The sequence below is a fragment of the Trichosurus vulpecula genome, chromosome 1 (assembly GCF_011100635.1).
Source record: "Trichosurus vulpecula isolate mTriVul1 chromosome 1, mTriVul1.pri, whole genome shotgun sequence".
Lineage (NCBI taxonomy): Eukaryota > Metazoa > Chordata > Mammalia > Diprotodontia > Phalangeridae > Trichosurus > Trichosurus vulpecula.
The window spans coordinates 473765564-473787045 of NC_050573.1; the positions used below are offsets into that span (position 1 = coordinate 473765564).

The 21482-nt window shown below is 37.2% G+C and overlaps 1 non-coding gene across 1 annotated transcript; it reads left to right on the plus strand.

Moving 5' to 3' along the window:
• Positions 1 to 1465: 1465 nt before the first annotated feature.
• On the plus strand, positions 1466 to 1568 carry LOC118835147. The gene has a single exon (XR_005009481.1). It is a non-coding gene; the product is annotated as a U6 spliceosomal RNA (small nuclear RNA).
• Positions 1569 to 21482: the final 19914 nt, after the last annotated feature.

Here is a 21482-nt window from a genome sequence, read left to right on the forward strand (position 1 = left end):
ACCTTAGAGATACTGATGAAGTAGTGCTTTGCTGAGCTGGAAGCTTTATATCCTTCTATGCAAGACTCTGAAGTTTTGATGGTACAGTACTAAGAGATAATGCCCTACCCAGACAATAGGTGTTAGAATTCATCTACCATGCAAGTCCTCATTTCTTTTCTGATCTCATTTGTAATGCTTGACCATAAAATGCTTCAGGGAAGCGGAAATGAATGGACTAATACTCCTTTCCTCATTCCTCCCTGGAAACTAGCTTTGATGAAACATTATTTTTTAGGAAGTAGGAATAAATGAATTGAATGATTAAAAGGCATTTATTAAGCACTTACTATGGGCTGAATACTGTTTTAAGATCTGGGGATTAAAAAACAAAAACAATCATATTTCCTGCTCTCCAGAAGCTTACATTTTAATGTGGGAGACAACAGAGAGAGTGGAATGACAACCAGGGAGACATACTTTGATCTGGAAAGTTGCTGAGATAGCCATTGAAGTTATGAGGAGATTAGACTGACCTCATTATCTTTAGACCTTGACCTTGCTTCCACTTAACTTTTCTACTCAGGAACAAAGTTGAGCTGATTTTATCATGATTCATGATTTCTAGAGTGAGGTGTGAATGAAAGGCTGCTTGGGTGGGTGATGACCAGGTGTTTTGTGAGGCAAAGGAAGAGATGGCTAGAGAGAAGGGAGTGAAGAATGATGGCTGTAGCTTTCCTGAAACAGCGTTCTGGGAGAGGTAGTCACCAATCACGACAATGAGGTCCTGGGGTGAAAGTTTTTTTTTTTCTTCTGGAACAGAAAGGTAGTTTGGCAAGACTCATCATCAGATATTAAGATTGATAGTTTCTGCAACTGCTGAGCTTCTTTGGTAGAATAAGTCAGTCTGAGTTTTGTTCCTTGTTACTTAGAATTTCTATTTCAGGTAAATTTTCCTTTTTCACTACTACTACAATGTGATGGCAAGTGAAAAATTTCTGAATGATCATGGGAAAAAGGAATGAAATATACCAGGAAGTGACTTATGGTTGGGATTAGCTTGATGGAAACAAGTAAAGGACAAATAGGCAAATAATTCAAGTGTGGAAGACAATGCATTATGGAACAATGGCCTATACAGTTAAGATTGTGAGACAAGGAATGAGAGACAAAGTGTCCCTTGTGCCTTTAATCTTCTGTGGACACACAAGATGTCCCCTGAGGTGACAAGGGGCAAACCAGGCCAGGTGTCTTCCATCTGCCCCAAAGGACCTCACTTTGCAAATTGAGTCTACCACTTCTGCTGCTACTTTATAGACAACATCCTTAGGTGAACAGAGGAGCCCAGACTCCTCAGACTAAATACACTTTGCCTCCTCTTGAGAAAAGAGAAGCCAAGTGTCAATGGGCCTGTGAGGTAAATAAAATGTGAAGACTTCACATTGAAGATATGTATATAAGAAATGTTTAAAAATGAAGAAATAGCTTGCTTCGGCAGCACATATACTAAAATTGGAACGATACAGAGAAGATTAGCATGGCCCCTGCGCAAGGATGACACGCAAATTCGTGAAGCGTTCCATATTTTTTGGTATATGAAGGTGATGGAATACTATTGTGCCATAAGAAATGGGGATGATGCAGACTTCAAAATAACCTGGAAAAACCTACACGACATAATGCTGAGTGAGCAGAGCAGAGCCAGGAGAACGTTGTGCACAGCCACAGATATATGGATTCCGTGAGGACCAACCCTGACATACTGCGCTTTTCTCAGCAACCTAAGGGACAAGGACAACTCCAGGGGACTCACGATGGAGAATGCTATCTTCATCGAGACAAAGAACTGCAAAGTTTGAATACAGACTGAGGCACACTACATGCTCGCCTTTTCTGCTTCTCTTTTGTTTTTGTTTTTGGTTTTTTTTTTTTTTTTGGTTCTGTTTCTTCTTTCTCATGATTCATTCCATTGGTCAAGGTTCTTCTCCACGACTTGACTGGTGCATAAATTAATTCAATGCGAAGTTATACATGACAGTTATATGAGACTTCATGCCGTCTTGGGGAGGGACGGGGGAGGGAGGGGAGAAAAACTGGAACTCAAGACTGTGTGGAGCCATGTGTGGTAAACTAAAAATAAATAAAGAAATTTATAAAAAAAAAATATATGTTAAATGATAATAGCAACACCAACAGTGGCATTCACTGCAGATTATACTGTCTTTACTAGTCTCCAGTAAATGTCTTATACTTAATAGAATTAATTACAGTAAAAAAAAAATGAAGAAATAGGGAAGTGGAAAAATTCTGAGGCTGTGAGAGTCTAATGGCTCAGCCTCTGGGAAAGTTTACCCTGAAACTTTTGTTCTTTCTTCTGGTTCTTGTTTAAAGATTTGCTCAGTAAGAATAGGGTCACTGTGACCTGCTTTCCAATACTGTAAAAGTACTGTAAAAGAATGGAGAGGGCCTCCCCCTCCCCTTATCCTATTCTCCTTCTTTAGATTTATAGATGTCACCTCAGTTGTAATCATTAACTAAGGGAATGGGAATTGGAGTTTCTGTGCCTCAATTTCCCGGTTCTTTGTCTAGCTTTCGTGCTCAGATTGTAAGCCTGCCTCCCAGCCAATGGTGAGAAGGGTCAGATGTGGGCGGGAATTTTCTTGTGTTAGGTATAATTATTGGTGCTTTGCCCCCTTGTAAAGCACCTCCTTTGCTGGTTCCTCTCTGTGCTAGCAGAGGACACCCAATTGTTGAGAATTGAATGAAATTTATTTCTGTTCCCACCCTGAGATGGCTCCTTATTAACTTTTAATTGGTGAGGGTCTTTCATCCCACACAGGCCTAAGTCAAGTCTTCCATCTTCCTCAAAGCAATGATGTTGATTTGTGCCAGCACAAAGCAAGTTCAACCTCCTGCTATAAGCCTGGTCTCCTGTCTAGAATGTATAGAACCTCCAGTGCAAAGAAGACTACCTGCCCTTTGACTTCAGGCCTACCTTCCACAGCTGTACCTGTTCTTTAAGGGGAGAGAAAAAAAGAAAGTACATGGGAAATAAGATTTCTTTACCATCCTATGCAGATTTGATTTCCATCTCCTGCTGTGCTCTTTTCCTGCCTAATCTTCAGTTTTTGGAAGAAAGAGCAATTGTTAAGTTGGGCCTTCCATATTACCACTTGACCACATGCCTCCCATTGCCAACACTTGCCAACAGACTGATTTCTAGCCTCTATTGGGAAGAGGAGTGGTTGTTGTTCAGTCCTTTCAGTTGTATTCTTCATGACACCATTTGGAGTTTTCTTAACAGAGACACTAGGGTGGTTTGCCATTTCTTTCTCCTGCTCATTGTACAGACTAGAAACTGAGACAAACAGGGTTAAGTGACTTGCCCAGGATCACATAGCTCGCTAAGTGTCTGAGGCTGGATTGAACTCTGGTTATTCTGGATCCAGTCCATCACTCTTGCCACTGTGCCACCTAGCTGTCCTAAGAGGGGTGGTGCTATCTACTCAATGATAAACATTCTGGCACCCTTCGTATCCCAGTAATTTTGAACGTACTTCTATAGATCATATTCCAAAACCCATTTCCCAGCCTTATTACCTGATTCCTCATTCCCCTCACTCTCAAAACTCTCAACCCAAAGTTTTAATTAAATACCACCCAACTCTTCCACTGTGCCCTCTGAAATGCCTGTTTCATAGGCAACAAACTTGATATAATCTTAAATATTTTCCTCTTTCACTCTTTCTATCCTACCAGCTATTCCTAAAACTTGGCTCCATCTTGATGACACTGCCTCCCTCCCTGGCTACCCTTTCTAGTACTGGTTGCACTTTTGTTCATTTCCCTGGGCTCCCTGGTTGAGGGAGAGGAGTTGGAATACTCCTTGCCCCTGATTGCTGCTTCCACATTCTCCCCTACCTCCATCATTCAGTAACCTCTATTCCTTTGAAGGTCATGCTTTTCATATTTACCACATATTCAAAATCATGGTAGCTGTTATCTACAAACACTGCCTTTCTTTTCTCAATAAGTTGGGTACATGGCTCGATGTTTTGTTTTTGTTTTTGTTTTTTTTCCTCTTCCTCAACTCATGCCCTTTTACCAGTTGACTTCAGCATACATATTGACTCTCCCTCAAACTCCCTAACCAGTCAGTTACTTAACTTACCCACTTCTCATGAATGTTCTTCCATTCCACTTTGTTGTTTTTGTTTTACAGTTGTTTCAGTTATGTCCTACTCCATTTGGGATTACCAGTGTTGTTTGTCATATCCTTCTGCAGCTCATTTTACAGATGAACAAACTGAGGAAAACAGGGTTAAGTGACTTGCCTAGGGTCACACAGCTTGGAAGCGTCTGAGGCCAGTTTTCAAGAAGATGACTCTTCCTGAGTCCAGGCCTGGCACTCTACTGTGCCACCTAGCTGTCCTTTAGCCCCACTTTAGCCACACACAAAGATGGTCATGCCATTGATCCTGCTAAACTTACTTTCCGCATTAATGTAGAGAGAAGTCACCCTCCCAGGCACTCAGACTCACAACCTAGTTGTTATTCTGGATTACTCACGATTTATTAACCCCCAAACTATTGACAAGGTCTGTCAATTTTGTCTTTGCAACATCTCTTGAATATATATCTTCTAACCCTGCCACCACTCTAGTGCAGGGCTTTATCACCTCATGCATGGCCTATTGTAATAGCCTGCTGGTGGGCCTGCCTATTTCAAGTCTCTCTGTAATCCAATTCATCCTCTATTCAGCATGTCATCACCCTACTCAATAAAGTCCAATGACTTCCATTGCCTCCAGGGTCAAATACAAGTTGTTTTCTTTGACATTCAAATTTTATGAGCTATCCCCTTCCTACCTTTCCAGTATCTTACATCTTATTCACCACCATATACTCTTCAATTCAGTGACACAGGCCTCCTGGCTTTTCCATGTTCCATTTCTTGGTTGCAGGAATTTTCTCTGGTTGTTCCCCATACCTGGAATGCTCTTTCCTTAAGTCCACCTACTGACTTTCCTGGTTTCCTTTGAGTGCCAAATAAAATCCCATCTTTTACTGGAAGCTTTTCCTAAGGACTCTTAATTTTTGTACTTTCTCTCTGTTAATCATTTTCTATTTATTCTATATATGGTTTGCTTTGTATATATTTGTTTACATGTTATCTCCCCATTAGATTTTAAGTTTCTTGAGGTCCTCCCTTTTTTTTAAATCCTTGGGTTTTTGCACAGTGCTTGGCACACAGTTGTCACCTAACAAATGTTCTTTGATTGATTTTTGAAAAATGGAAGGTATCCACAGACCAAGCTTATGATGAGGACAAAGAGCAGGTGTAAGAGGAAGTAAAGCATAAGACTGATGTAAGAACAGATTATAATTAATTCTATTGAATCTAATCCAATAAACATTTATTAAGCATGTACTATGTGTCAGATGCTATTCCTGTTCTGCAGATAAAATAAATAAAAAGAAAGATGGTCCCTTTACCCTCAACAAGCTTATAATCTAGAGGGAGAGACAATACACAAAAGGAAGTAGGAAAACAGGGCATGGAGATAGGATGCCAGGGGATACCTGGGGTAGGGAAATCTAATTCCATGGAGTTGAAATCAAGGAGGGTAGCAGATGGCAAAGTAAACTGATCTCAGAATCCAGGTTCTACCTCTGTAAAGGAAGACACTAGGAGGAATTTGGTACTCCATCCTCCAGCCCTCCAAAAGGAGGGGAGAAAATGGAGGGGGAGAGGGATTCTATTAAGGTTTGAGTTAATGGCATAGTGGTGAATTTAGAATTAATGAGCTTGCCTGAAAGAAACATCTTATTTCAAGTAGATGAAATCAGGCAGGGCAGCAGAGGCAAAATGAAGAAGAGGGGAAATCCAGTGCTAAAGATTTTTGAGACAGAGTACTTTAAAGAGATGATATTTATTATTCATTCCTGTGGGTAACTGAGGTTAAGTGGAGATAGAGGTCATGATAGCTAAGGTTTAAGAATTTTGAGGCAAAACTGTGAGAAGAATCATAGATATCTATGCCATGCATATCCATGGGTATACCGCAGGACAGGATCCTAAACACTATTCTCTTTTCTCTATATACTTGCTCTTAGTGATTTCTTCATTTCATATTGATTCAACTAACATCTCTACATAAATGACTCTTATATCTACATATTCAGGCATTCTCTTGACTGCTAGACCCACATCTCCAAAGTTCTACGTATTGTTGTTGTTCAGTTGTGTCTGACTCTGATAGCATGCCAGATTCTTTTATCCTCCATTATTTCCTGAAGTCTGTCCAAGCTCATGTTCATTGCTTCCACAACACTCTCTATCCATCTCATCCTCTGCCATCCTCCTTTCCTGTTGCCTTTAATCTTTCCCAACATCAGATTCTTTTCCAGTGAGTCCTGTCTTCTCATTATGTGGCCAAAGTTTTTAAGCTTCAACTTCAGTATTTGACCTAATTCAGATTTGACTAATCTGAATTAATTTATTTAAGTATTGTTTGATTTGACCTCCTTGCTGTCCAAGGAACTCTCAAAACTCTTCTCTAGTACCATAATGTGAAAGCATCCATTCTACATAGTTCAGCTTTCCTCACATTCAGCTCTCAAAGCCATACTTTGCTACTGGAAAAACCACAGCTTTGACTATACAGACCTTTGTTGACAAGATGGTATCTCTGCTGTTTAGGGCACTGTCCAGCTTTGCCATAGTTTTCCTTTCAAGGAGCAAGCATTTTTCAGTTTCATGGCTTCAGTCAACATCTGCAGTGATCTTTGAGACCAAGAATCTAAAATCTGACACTGCTTCCATTTCTTCTCTTTCTATTTTCTAGGAAGTGATAGGACCATTTACTATGATCTTAGTTTTTGGTTTTTTTGTTTTGTTTTGTTTTGTTTTTTGTGTTTTTGGATGTTATACTTCCAGACAACTTTTATTCTCTCCTTTTTCACCCTCATCAAGAGATTGAGATTGCTGATATTTCTCCTAGAAACCTTAATTCTGGCTTTTGATTTTCCCAGCCTGGCATTTCACATGTTATACTCTGCATATGAATTAAATAAATAAAGTGACAATATAGTCTTGTCATACTCCTTTTCCAATCTTAAACCAATAAGTTATTCCATTTTCAGTTTTAACTTGCTTCTTGATGTGCATACAGGTTCCTCAGGAGAGAAGTAAGATGATGTGGTACTCCCATCTCTTTGAGGACATACCATACTTTATTATTATCCACATAGGCAAAGGCTTTAGTCAGTGAAGCAAAGTAGTTTTTTTTTAACTCCCTTGCTTTCTCCATCATTCAGCAAATGTTGGCAGTTTGGCTTCTAGTTTCTCAGCCTCTTCAAAAAGCAGCCTTCACTTCTGTTAATTCTCGGTTCACATATTATTAAAAATTAGCTTGCAGAATCTTAAGCATGACCTTGGTGGCATGTGAAGTGAGTGTAATTCTTTGGCATTGCCTTTCTTTAGGATTCAGAGGTAAACTGATTTCCAATTCAATGACCGCTGTCATTACTGAATATTAAGTGCAGCACTCTAACAGAATCATCTTTTAGGATTTGAAATAGCTCAGCTGGAATTCTGTCACTTCAACTGGCCCTATTGTTAGCAATGTTTCCTAAGGCCCACTTGACTTCATTCTCCAGGATGTCTGGCCCTAGGTCAGTAATCATACCATCATGGCTATCAGTGATAGTAAGATCTTTCTTGTATATCTCTTCTGTGCCACCTCTTCTTAATCTCTTCTACTTCTGTTAAGTCCCTAACATTTTTGTCTTTTATTATGCCTATCTTTGCATTAAACGTTTCTTTGATGTCTTTCATTTTCTTGAAGAGATTTCTTGTCTTTCCCATTCTGTTGTTTTCTTCTACTTCCTTGCATTGCTCATTTGAGAGACCTTCTTATCTTTCCTTGCTGTTCTCTGGAATTCTACATTTTGTTGAGCATGTCTTTCCCTTTCTCCTTTTACTTTTGCTTTTCTTAGCTATTTGTAAAGCCTCATAAGATAGCCATTTTATTTTCTTGCTCTTTTTTTCCTTTGGAATTTTTAATTTAATTTTATTTTTTTTGCTGACTTGTATGCAATATTACAAACCTTTGTCCATAGTTCTTCAGACACCCTATCCACCAGATCTAATCCCTTAAATCTATTGCTCGCTCCCACTTCATATTCACCAGGAATGTTATTTAGATCATACCCATACAGATTGTTTTCCCTATTTTCTTTAACTTAAATCTGAATTTTGCAACAAGAAGCTCTTGATCTGAGCCACAGTTAGCTCCGGGTCTTGTTTTAACTGACCATGTAGAGCTTCTCTGTCTTTGGCAGCAAAGTATATAAACAATCTCATTTTGATATTGACCATCTGGTAATGTCCACATGTAGAGTCAGCTTTTGTGTTGTTGAAAAAGAGTGCTTGCTATGGGCAGTAAGTTATCTTGACAAAATTAGTGTCTGCCTTGCTTCTTTGTACTCCAAGGCCATACTTGCCTGTTATTCCAATTATTTGATTTCCTATGTTGACATTCCAATCCGCTATGATGGATGCAACATTTTTTTTTGGCATTATTTCTAGATATTGTAAATATTCACAGAACTGATCAACTTTGACTTCCTTAACATCAGTGATTGGAATATAGAGGTATTACTGTCATACTGAATGGTTTGCCTTTGATTCAAACAAATATCATATGATCATTTTTGAGATTATACCCTAGTACTTCTTTTCTCACCATTTTATTGGCTATGAGGGCTACTCCATTTTTTTCTTAGGTATTCTTGCCCAAGGGAGTATATGTAATGATTCCCTGAATTAAATTTACCTATTCCTACCCATTTAAGTTCATTGACACTGAAGATGTAAATGTTTAATCTTTCCATCTCCTGCTTCATCACATCTAGCTTACCCTGGTCCATAGATCTTACATTCCAGGTTCTTATGCAATATTGATCTTTATAGCATCAGATTTTCTTTTCATTACCAGACATACCTGCAGCTGAGCATGATTTCAGCTTTGGGCCAATTGCTTCATTAGTTCTGGAGGTATGTGTAGTTGTCCTCTACTCTTCCCCAGTGGTTTTTGAGACACCTTCTAGTCTTGGGGGCTTATCTTCTAGTGTAATATCTTTTATCATTTTAATACTGTCCATGGGGTTTTCTTGGCAAAGATACTTGAATAGTTTGCAATTTCCTTCTCCAGTGGATCACTTTTTGTCAGAACCATCCACTATGACCTGTCCATCTCAGTAACTGCATTCTTAGCTTAGCTCATAGTTTCACTGAGCTATGCAAACCCCTCTACCATGACATGGCAGTGATCCAGCAGGGGAAAGACCTACTAGGCACCCCCAATTAGATATCCTCAAAGTCATCTCAAACTCAACAAGTCAAAAACTTACACCTTTCAGACATCTTTCCTGCCTAAAACCTTCACTTTTGCTTAAGGTTATCATTTATCGGGTGTGTTGGACAAGGCATCTTCATTCATATATGACTAGAAATATGGCCATTATAATCTCACCCAACTTACATTCTGTGCTTTTTTTTTAATCAACCATTCTATTTAGCCCTTCACTGTCACAAGCCAGAACTTGTGGTTTAAATTCAGTTTGTGGTAGTGTTCTTTAGAGATTACTGAAAATTCTAACAGTAGACACTAAAGCAATCTTCAATTCAGCATTTGTTAAACGGAATTGATTTGAGTCTGTGAGGGTAAACAGGTGCTACAGACATAGCCTGTAAATTTCATTCCTGTCTTACCTACTTACTTTCTGTGCAAATCGAGGTAAAATACTAAAGCTTTCTGAACCTTGGTTATATCTAGCCAGTGCTTTTTCCAGGGAGTTTTTATGGTTTAACTAATTTCAATAAAATATTTTAGCTCATTTAAACTATATCTTAATTTAACATAAGTTATTATTATCTTTTACTATTAGTGATCTGGAAGAAATGGTTGTTAAATTAAATAAGTAGATGATTTTAATTTAGAAGAGTAGAGATTTCATGAGCAAGATAAAAATATAATGCTAAAAGATGTTAAAGGACTTTCCTTATTTTAAAAGATGTCAACAGGGTTATAGTTTATATACTAAACAAGCCTAAGCACTTTTGTGAGTCATATGACATGCAATAGGCCTAAAGAAAGCAGAAAGGAGGAAATTGTACCCTGAACTGCAATCTCTTCTACAGAATCACTGACAATTAGTATTTTGACCTCTAGTGTAGGGAGGATTCTTTCAGGAACTCATATGGTTGGAATTGAAGCACTCTGCTACAACCTAAGTGGAACACAATGGGCTAGAATTCATCTTAGATTAAATTCTTTGTAAGGTTCTCTAGTTGGGTGGGGCAACACCTCCAAGATTTCATCTCATCATCCACCCTGACCTTTAGAGAACTAAGTTTTAACCTAATCTCCAAATGAAGAAAAGGAAAAAAAAAATGCTGGATCTTCCTAATATTTGACTATTTAATAGTAATTTCTCTAATAGACATGCATATGTATTTCTGTGTATACATACATGCATAATACATTTAATGTGCATCTATATCTATATATCTATATCCATGTATGGGTATGTATAATACTGTCAATTGCAATTGCTGTTTTGGCAGGTTTTGCTTGCTTGTGTGACACTAAGACAAGAAAGAGTTCTTCTGGAATGGGGTACATATTGGAAAATGCCTGTTTCAAAACAAAATATTATCAATAAATCTTTTGTTAAAAGCAAAGGAAGAACAATTTTGTCTTAGTTATAGCATGTAGTTGGATAGATAGATCATTGAGCTAGTTTATCAATAATATATGCTACAAATGGATGAAGAGGATCCCAAGTGAATAGGATGAGGAAAGATTGCTTTTATAAAATTGGACAATGCTTAGAGTGACTCCAAACTTCTTGAAACAAATCTCATCTTTTGTTAATTAATTTGTCATTTCTTTTTTTTTCATGCTGAATTCATTTTTGCTTGTTAGATTTCTTGTAGTTAGCAAACTGTTGGATTCTGATATTTATCTATCCTTCCAACTTCTTTTGCCTTACTGAGTATTTTACATTCCTTTTTAAGAATGATTATCAGGGTTATGTTACTTCATTTTATTACTTTTTAATGATTTTCCCCCTTCCTTTTGAAAGTCAATTCACCATCCCTCAACCACATGATTGGTTTTTCTTTAGCAACTATGATTAGGAAGCAGTTAGGTGGCTCAGTGGATAGAGTGCTGAACCTACAGTCAGGAAGACGTGAGTTCAAATTGAGATTCACTATACTTACTAGCTGTCTCACCCTGGGCAAGTCTCTATTTCTTTTAATTCACTGGAGAAGGAAATGGCAAACTGCTCCAGTATCTTTGCCAAAAAAACAAAACAAAACAAAACATGGACAGCACGGTCAATGAAGATCATGAAGAGTCAGACACAACTACCCAACAATATTTGCTCTTCCCCTATCTGCCTTATCCTAAGATCTTTAAATTTATCTAAATTAGTTTCTCCATGTTTCTACTTCTTTGACTGTTTCTCCTTTTCACCCTTCTCTTTCCTCATTCACTTAATTGTCTAGTTCAAAATCCTCCTTCTCCCTACCTCCAACATCTTAGTTCATGTAAATTACTTTTGCTGCACTTTTTCACAAGTAGTTTTCCTTTGCAATTCTCCTCCTTCCTTGCAACTCTCCTTGTTTCTCTTAACATCTAATCTTTATTAATTCCATTTTCCAATTCACAGATTGTATTCATACTTGTTCCTTCTTTATTCTCTTTGTGTTCTTTATAATGGTACTGCTTTTAAGAAATTGATTAATTTTTTTTCATCAAAATATTATATATTTTAAAATTTATTTTAAATCTCTTTGTCCAAGACTGAGAGAGCAGAGTCAAATCCTTCATTAGAATAAGTCCACCTCTCATTATTATATTGATTTTTCTCGTTACTTGTTAACCAATCAGAGTTGATTGCCACCCTCAGTAATACTCTTACAAGGGCATGTAGGTGTTGAGTGGGTTCCATGAGGGGTCTTGGCAATCAAGGGTGCCACTGACCTGTTTTATTAATTATTGTTAGCATGATTAATAAAATGATTAATTACCCAGAAACTATCTCTTGAACTTTTTATATATCACATCTATATACGTACATGTACACATATTATATAGATATGCACATATAAATATTCACCAGTCACAGTTCACTATTTTCTATCTCAAAGAGGAATCCATATTTAGTCTTCTTTGAAACCGATACTGTTCTTTACTTTGAATAAAGCAGTTTTCAGTGCTGCCATTGTTGTTCTTTTCTTCCCATTTATTTTATTGTAGCAATTATATACATTATTCTCCTGGTTCTACTTTTTCTTATCAGCATCAACTCAAAAATCTTTTCATTTTTTTGTCTGAATTTTTCATGCTTGTCATTTCTTACAACATAACACTATTCTAACTTGTGCATACAATCTGTTTAGGGATGTATATAATCAATAGAAGGGAACTCACTTTGTTTCCAGTTCTTTACTATAACAAAAATTACTATTACAAATATTTTGGTTTTCTATGGGAACTAACTTTCTCTTTTGATTTCCTTATGGCTATATCCCCAGCAGTGGGATTGCTATATGAAAGAGTATCATAAGTCAGGTACAGAAACTCATTTCAATCAGTAGGAAAACAGGAGGGAAAGAAGTTAAGGGAGAAGGCAAATGAAATAAAATGAAGAATAGATTAAAAGAAAGACTAGTCAGAAGCAAAATAAATTCTTAAAGAAGGGGCAGGGAACAAAGAGAAGAAAAAGTACAAATATCATGACTCCACCATCATTAATAGAGAAAAAAGAAAAAAAAATTCATAGGACAATAGATTTAGTGCTAGAAGAAACCTTAGAATCCATCTAGTTCAACTCCCCTTTTTTACGGATGAGGAAACTGAGATCTAAAGAGGTTAAATAACTCACCCAAGATCACACAGGCAGTGACAAGCAGAGTAAGGATTTGAACATAAACGCTCTCCTGACAAGTCTTTTCTCTTTTCTGTCATTCATTCAGCGAGTATTTACTATGTACCTGTAATATGTAATATGTTTGTTTGTTTTTATAAAAAAAAGAGTTTATATTCAAACTGATTTATTTTTAATTAGATTGTGTATTTTCTTGGCAAGAATATCAATTACATGCTGCCTGAAGTGTTTTTGAGAATCATTGCATCTCTTCATTGTGGCAATTGATTTACATAAATTAATATTCCATAGGAAATGATGTTAATGCATGTTGTTGTCTAATCCCATTATCTGACGTCAATAATTTTATCAAAATTTCATGTTGTTGCTGCCTTGACTGCATGCCCTTTCTTCTCATTTTGTATTCTTATTTCTAATTTGGTATTGCTTTTAATCTTTGCTCTAACAAGACAGTAATCTGACTGGATGCAAATGACTGATTCAGATCCTAGATCAGTAGTTAAGCATTTTCTCTCTTTTGAAGCATAAGAAGTTAAACTTTTAGTGCTACTTGGTGTTCTCCTTGTCCAGTGCCTTCTCAAGAAAGTATTGATTATATATCTTGAGGCTTTTGTGTCATCCAAAACTCTTTGGCACATTTCATTTTCTACTCCTGAATCAGGTTTTCAAATATATTTCTCACTGTTTCTTCAATAGAAAATTTACATTCAATCCACATAGAATTAAAATATATATTGGCTTAATTGGAAAGTTTTCATCTAGCTCTTTTTTGTTTTTTCTACCTCTTCATCTTCTGCAACCTACATTTGTTCCTAAATAAAATTATTGTCACATTTGTTTTCCTGAAAATGCTTATTGTGTATATTGCTATATAAGATTACCAAATGTCAAATGAAAGGATATTTCATGCTTCTTTGATGTTATTATCCCAATTCTACTTACTTCTTTGTCTACTTTTCCTGTGAAATTGTGACCTATCATTTAACTGAAATTTCCTTTGTGTCTTCTGATTTCACTTATATGGGAAATGTCAAGATTGATAGATTAGTTCCTCCAGTAGATTATCTCTTTAATAATTTGGACTAAACTGAGTATTTAGAATACCAACAACAAAATCAGTATTTATAGCTCATCAGAAAAAACTAATTCTTAATGTAATTGGGTGGAGGAGTCTGGTTCATGTACCTATTATGATACCTTTCCACGTGAAGAATTTGGGAACCCTGCTTCCAGGAGAACTGTGATGATGTTATAGGACAATATAGGAGGATATCTTGGAGATACTAGAACATGTGTGGCCATTTCGTAACTGATTTTGGTCAGATAGCTATGTGATAAGAAAATGCTCTTTGATTGACTGAAGGATCATTCAAAAAGGCCTGTCAGTTTTAGCCTCCTTCTCCTCTTGATCTCAATGTGTAGCACCAGTGCCCCTGAGGTATGAAAGGCTTGTAATCTCCCTTGGCATTCTAGTGTTCCAGAGTTCATGCTTATAGCCAATGCAATATTGATGCCCAAAGGAGCAAGGAGTGACCTTTTGGACCCTAGCACAGTGGTAGTTGAGACAAAAGGAGGCATCCAGCAGCAATACTGCCTCTGGACATGATGTGAAACCAATACTATGAAGAGACTAATCTTACTCTTTCTTCAGAGACCAAGGTCCCATGAGGAGAGTATGCCTCTAAGGTATTTGGAGGTAGGGGAAGGAATTATATTTTCGTCTTGCTATATTTTCAAGGTAAATATCCCTTTACAAAAGCTACCCAAAATTAAGTATTAAATAGTAATAGAGAAAAAGCCAACTCAGAGTACTTTCATGACACCTTGAAACCTTGAAAGTATGCTACATTAGTATCCTCTATGTTCTTTTTTGTCATACAGTCATTGTCACTACAGTAGCAGAAGGGGATCACATGGAAGGCTATTTTATATTTGTCTTTATTTGAAGAATTCCCATGGCCAAATGGCCGACCTACTGACCGTAAGTCTCTCCTTATGTAACTAGGCTGGTCCTTGTAATGCACATACATTTCTGCTACTGGCATTTTACCTGCAGCTTTTCCTGCATGGTAGGATCTAGTAGAGTTTTTGCTTTGCCATCATAGCCCATGAGAACTCAGGATCAACTCAATGTCATGCCAATTCATTAAAGTAGCAATTAAGAAAAATTCACAAGTGGGTTCAGTGAAGGAGAGAAATAAACATGAGCCTTGTGCCATATCCTTATGCCAAATCAGGTTACGTCTTTAAAGGAAAGGGGTGGACTTTCAAATCACTCATTAGGAAAATCTTCTGAATCTGGTATTTATCACATGTTCTTCTCTATAAGGTAACCATGCTCCATTTTGCTATTCTTGGTATTCTAGAGTACAGTGTGAAGGTGAACATATAAATGGTAATACACCAGGGATAACATACAGATGACACACACACAACACACACACACACACACACACACACACTTCTTCTGTTGACTCCTTTCCCCAAGGTGTTGGAAGACCATCAGTGTACATGGACACAGACAGATGAGAAATGCCCAATAAACCACCCCTCCCCATCTGCTAAATCCATATTTCATCAGTTTTCTTGCCTTCATTCTTTTTCCTCACAAATACCTAATTGCCAAGCAGTAAGAAATTGCTTCTTTTTTATAGATTTATCAGAAAAAATGCTAAAATTACCTTCTTCTTAAAATATTACGGCTGAATCCAACATCAGTGTAGGTATAAATGACAGTAAATTCCAATGAAATAGTCCCACCTTTCTACCTCCATGGAGCAGCCACTTCAATTTGTAACTTGTAGTATCTTTACCTCTTCACTTCGTTTCAGAGTGTGATCATTAGAATCACCAGTGCTAGGTATTGTGCCTTCTAAAGAAAGAGCAGTGAATATGAAGATATGTAAGTCAAATCTGAATAGGAAGAATGATGGCTTTAATGAATAGAAAAATATTTAAAGAAGGCAAGAAATTAATGAGAGAAAATAAAAGGTTCAACTTTTGAGCTTCCATATGAGTATCCAGAACAGTATCCAGAACAGTTTGAACTAGTGTTTCAAGTAGGGCTTGTATTGTTAATGTATTTTGGCTTAATTTGAAGATCTTTCCATCCATTAATAGGCCCATATGACTGTAACAACAATGCTACTTGCCAGTACTGTGGCTGTGTAGACCAATAACACCAGCACACAGGAGGGTTACTAGCACAGGTTCTTGGATCTACTTTTCTAACGAAAGAAACTTTAAAGGGTAACAATCTTACTTTAATTAAACATACATATTCCATTCACTTAGTTCAGGGGAAAAAGTCAACACTCTGAACTTTAGAGCAATACAAACAAAAATTACAAACAGAGAAATATAACAGAGCAAATATCACAAATCACAGACAGGCTTCTAGCTGTCTGATGAAAGCTGTGCATACATAGTTACCAGAGAGAGAAGCACCAACATCTGGGTTTTCAAAGCTGGAGGGGCTCTTTATGGCTACCTAGAGTCTCCACACCAATGCTCTTCCAGTGAGTGAGCCCCAAGCAAAATGCTAACCTAAGAGTATATATACCCTTTTTCAGGGCCCAAGGGCTTCACACCTCTCCAGGGCTCACACCTCTCCAGGACTTCACAACTCTCCAGGGCTTCACACCTCTTGTGACCTAATTAGCAAAAGGCTGTGGGCCTTCCTACAAACAAAGGCAAGGCTCAGTCAAAGGCACTTGGTTGCCTTAGTGCTAAGAAGCACTCCAAAAAGAAAAACAGAAAAAAGTACCACTTTGCTTGCCATTACAATGACCTGCTTAAATCACATGGAAGCCTAAGTCATATGTGGAGGGAAGAGCATGCTGAATGGGTGGAGCAAGAAAGTTGGAGCAGAGCTGAGAGGAGTGGGGTCAGAGTAGCTAGAGCGGTGGTAGAGAGTGGAAGCAGGTGAGGAGGTAGCTAGGATTGTGAGTTTTTGTTTGTGGGAAGGTCCGATCATGGGGAAGGCTTTGGGATGGAGTTGCTCTCTGTAGTGATAAGGTGTACTAACTTCTTTGTTGCTATGAAGGATTTCACTCACTGGTATTGGGATTTGGCTTTCTGGTATCTGAATAAATGTTTTGCTTCTGTCTTCTATGTGGAGAGTCTGTTATATTTTGCAATTCAGAACCATGCTGACATATTCATACAAATAACAACTGCTGTTAATATTGCCTTGGTGATACTGGGTTCAATAAAGCAAATGAAAACCCCCTAGCACAAGCCTTTCTTAAATAGTAATTATTGCTTTGACAATAGACAGAGCAGGAAAAAATAAACATAGGTCATTCAATCCAAACTTTTCATTTTACAGATGATGAAACACAGACCCGGAGAGGTTAAGTGATTTGCTAAAGTTTATACAAATATGACAATTTAACTACTCCCACTTTGTTTAGTTATTCTGTCTAAAAACAATGCTACTTGCAACTGCTGTGCAACAGCACACAGGAGGGCTGCTGGAGGGCTGCTAGCACTTTAAAGGGGTCACACAATCTTACTTTAATTGAACATATATATCATTCACTTAGTTCAGGGGAAAAAGTCAGACCCTGAGCTTCAGAGGAAATACAAAACAGAAATTACAAACAGAGAAATAAAGACCAACAGAAAGGGCTTCTAACTGTCTGACCAAGGCATACATACATAGTTATGAGAGAGAACACCAAATCCGGGTTTTCCAAAGCCTGGGGGGTGGTCCTCAATGGCTACCCAAGTCTTGTCTGGCCAAATCACAAGAACACTCTTCCAATGAGTGATCTCCAAAGCAGAATGCTAACCTCAGGGTATATTTACCCTTTTTGGAACCAGAGAGCATCACAATACTCATGACCCAGTGCCTAATTAGAAATTAGCAAAAGCTGTGGGCCTTCCTACAAACAAGCCTCCCCTAATTAAACTTCCCTTAATGGGCTCCATATGAGGTCTATTAATGGGTGGGAAAGATCTTTAATCACATTAACATTACATTCTTGCCATCACAATGTTTCTTGCAAACGTCTAAGCTAATAAAATAAACACACACACATATACACAGAAAACCCAGCTTGAGTTATCAGGAGGTTGCTCATCATGTAATCTGTTTTTAATGCAAATTCACATAATATGCAAAGTAATCCAGATAGCAATATATTCAAAAAGATTATCTGATAGCATTCACCTTTTCTCCTTTTCCTCTTCCTCTTTTTATTCCTCCTCCTTCTTCTCTCATTCCTCTTCCTTCTCTCTCCCCTATTTCAGGCTTGTGATTTTAGCATATGGTGTGGAAACTCCCTCCAAGAATATAATAAATCAACAACTCTGCTGTAACTTCTGGTCTTAGAAAGTTGCCTGCAGGTCAGACAGCCCCACTCACAGAGCCAGCATGTGTCAGAGAAAGAATTTGGACCTAGTTTTTCCTTATGCCAAGGTTTTTCTTCTATTCACTTTATCATGATATCATGCAATTATCTATATATACAAAAACACATTTTGTCACTATTATAGTATAATTAGGCTTTTATACAATTTCATGATTGAGAAAAAATATTATCATGTGTCACACTATTTGATGGCTTGTTTCTCTTTTAAAATATCAAACTTGTTTCAATGGCAATGGTAAAAAGAAAACTTACCTATTATTCAAAAGTGCTGTGGTAGGACTTTTTCTTTTCTTTTCTTTTTTAACCTTCTGTTCATAACCTTTGTTCTTTTATTTAAAGTGCAGTAAATCTCAACTGTGACACTTTGAATGTGACATCCCAGTGTTCCACATTACTTCCTCATCAGTGATTTCCCTATCAAACCCACTCAGTTAACAAGTAAATGCAAGAATTTTTTAAAAGTCAGCAATTGCAAGCTCAACCATTTACTAGAGAGTCAAGCTGTGTGCTTTCATATACCATAACCGGCAATGAAAATTCCAAGATCAGGATATTACTGGCAACTCTTCTGCTATATTCTGTGGAATAGAATTCAGTTTGCCTTCTCAGCAAGGATGACAATAGTACAAATTTATTTTCATCAGTAAAGGAAGCAATTCTGATTTTGAATGCACACTAAGGAACAAGTATGCTTAGTCACAAACATGCCATTTTCAGGTGTGAAAGGAAACTTTTCTGGTCACTGCTTTCTTTACTTTTAAGAAAGAGTAAATTAGAGATGAATGGCTATGTATGAGTGGGGAAAATGTTAGAGTTAGAGTCATAGAAGCTGGGTTCAAATCCTAACTCTGCCATTTATTCCACATCTGACCTTAAGAAAGTCATTTAAACCATTCTAGACCTCAACTTTTCAATTTTCTAATAACAAAGTGAAGAAATTAGAATAGTGAGCTCAAAGGTCCTTCCTAGCTTTAAATACACAAACTTATGAATGAGAGGTTTTGAATCTCATTAATGGTTATGAATAGTGAGACTTGTAAATTTCACTCAGCCTATATTTTAGTAGTACTCGTTTAACATAACATTAGCGGGGCAGGATTGATTCAGTTTACCCCTAGGTGTACTACTTTTAGTCATATTACGAAGAGAGACATTCTAGTCATTATGACTTTTTTCCATTCACAGGCTGAGGTCAGTTACTCAATTCTGAACTTGTGTTAGGGTCAAGGGTATGAGAAATGCAATTAAATAATGCAATATTTATGAACACATACTATACATGAGGTACTATGCTAGTATAGGAGGACCAAAAACCAAAATAAAAGAATCCCTACTTTTGAAAAGGTTACTCACTAAGAAACCTGAGATTCATATCCTATAGAAAGTTGTCTACAAGTATTATTAATTTTTGCTTTGTGTTGTTTCTACAAATTTTGATCATTTATTTCTTCTCCTTAGACACTGAGAATGGTTCTCCCAGGGTCACACAAGCAATATGTATTTTTCTGAGGCAGAATTTGAATAGAAAATTTTCTTGAAGTCTGGTCCTTCTCTCTATACATTGTGCCTCTCTCCCTTTCAGTGCTCTATATGAGTGGCAGAATAATTGCCAGTCTGCATTGTTGAAGGTAATTTTTTTTTACCAAAATCATTACCAGAAGCTCCCTACTCTGAAGAAATCACAGAATTGGACCAAAAAATTGGATGTGTTAATAGCCTTTTCTTTTACTATGAAGACTACCAATTTATTGTATAAAAGTATAGAACTTTCAAAAAATTAGGAGTTGATACTTAGAAATCTAACACTGTTCTTTGGGTGTTTTATCTCAGTTAGAAATATATATTTTATAAAGACTTACCTTCTTACTAAAGTCTTTCTCTGATATGTCCCATGGAAGTGGTCCTGGATTCTCAAAAACTATGACAATAGACTCAAGTACTAACACTTCTTAGCAAACTGAAAAGGATTTCCTTTCAGGCTTAGTGAAGGACTTTATGTCTGCTGTCCAAGAACCAGACTTGCTAATTTTAAAGAGAACAGTAACTGGACTGGCTACAGGTGATAGATTTTTCATCCACAGCAATTTTGAAAGGTCATCTGTTAAGCTTTAGAGAGGTTGTGATCTCCATCAGTGAAAGGATTACCTTCATGGAAAAACCACATGTCCTTGAAGTATTGACATGCATATTTAGTGAACATTGCAGTTATGTGTGTGTGAATAGGCTTCAAGTTGCCTCTTTTTTCCATCATTAGACTCTCATTAGCTGTCTGCATATGAACAACAGAATGTATATACCTTCCCTGTGCACTTTCTCAGACTCAGATTATTCCCTTCCTTCCAGACAGCAATCAAAATGACCTGGGACAGGACCAAAAAATGATTAGTGAAGAGTCTTAACCTGTCCTTCCATTCACTGTCTCTCCTTTTTTACTGTTTAGCTAATTCTGACAGTGAATCTCTCTCTCTCTTTCTGTGTGTGTGTGCGTGTGTGTGTGTGTGTGTGTGTGTGTGTGTGTGTGTGTGTTTCTCTGTGTCCTTCCCTGTCTCCCTCTACTCTGTCTTGGTCTTTCTCACCCAAAGAAATACATTCTTTGATGCTCTAAACCCTTAACCTTTCTTCTTTCTTATCTCTTCTAAATTGAGGTAACAAAGGTCACTGTTTCTTTTTTTTCTTTTCCTTTTTGTGACGACAAAACAATTCCCACCCCAACTGATCAACCTTGACTGATGAGATTAATAGAATTGCAATTGTGTGGCAACCGAGATAGTAATAATAGCAACAAAGACCACACCACCATTTATTTTCAGGACTCTGAGACTAAGAGTAGATTGAACAAAAGTTTTTAAGTGAAAGTAGACATCGTGATGAACTGATTCTCTCAAATTTTAGAGCTCTTGAAAATGCCCCAAATCCCCATTATCATCTCCATAAAGTTCTCCATCTACTTTGTTATCCTCCTCTAATTAAACTAATGGGTTTTTGTTAATAAAGACATTTTGAATTGTAACAAGGCCTATTTCTTATTAATTTTCTTTTTGTTTTAGTGTTTATGTTAATGTAATAGAAAGGCCCATGTTATATTATAGGGGATCAAGAGTTGACCTAAGAGCAGGAAGACAGGTTCAAATCTTGCCTCAGAAAAATGCTCACCCTGTG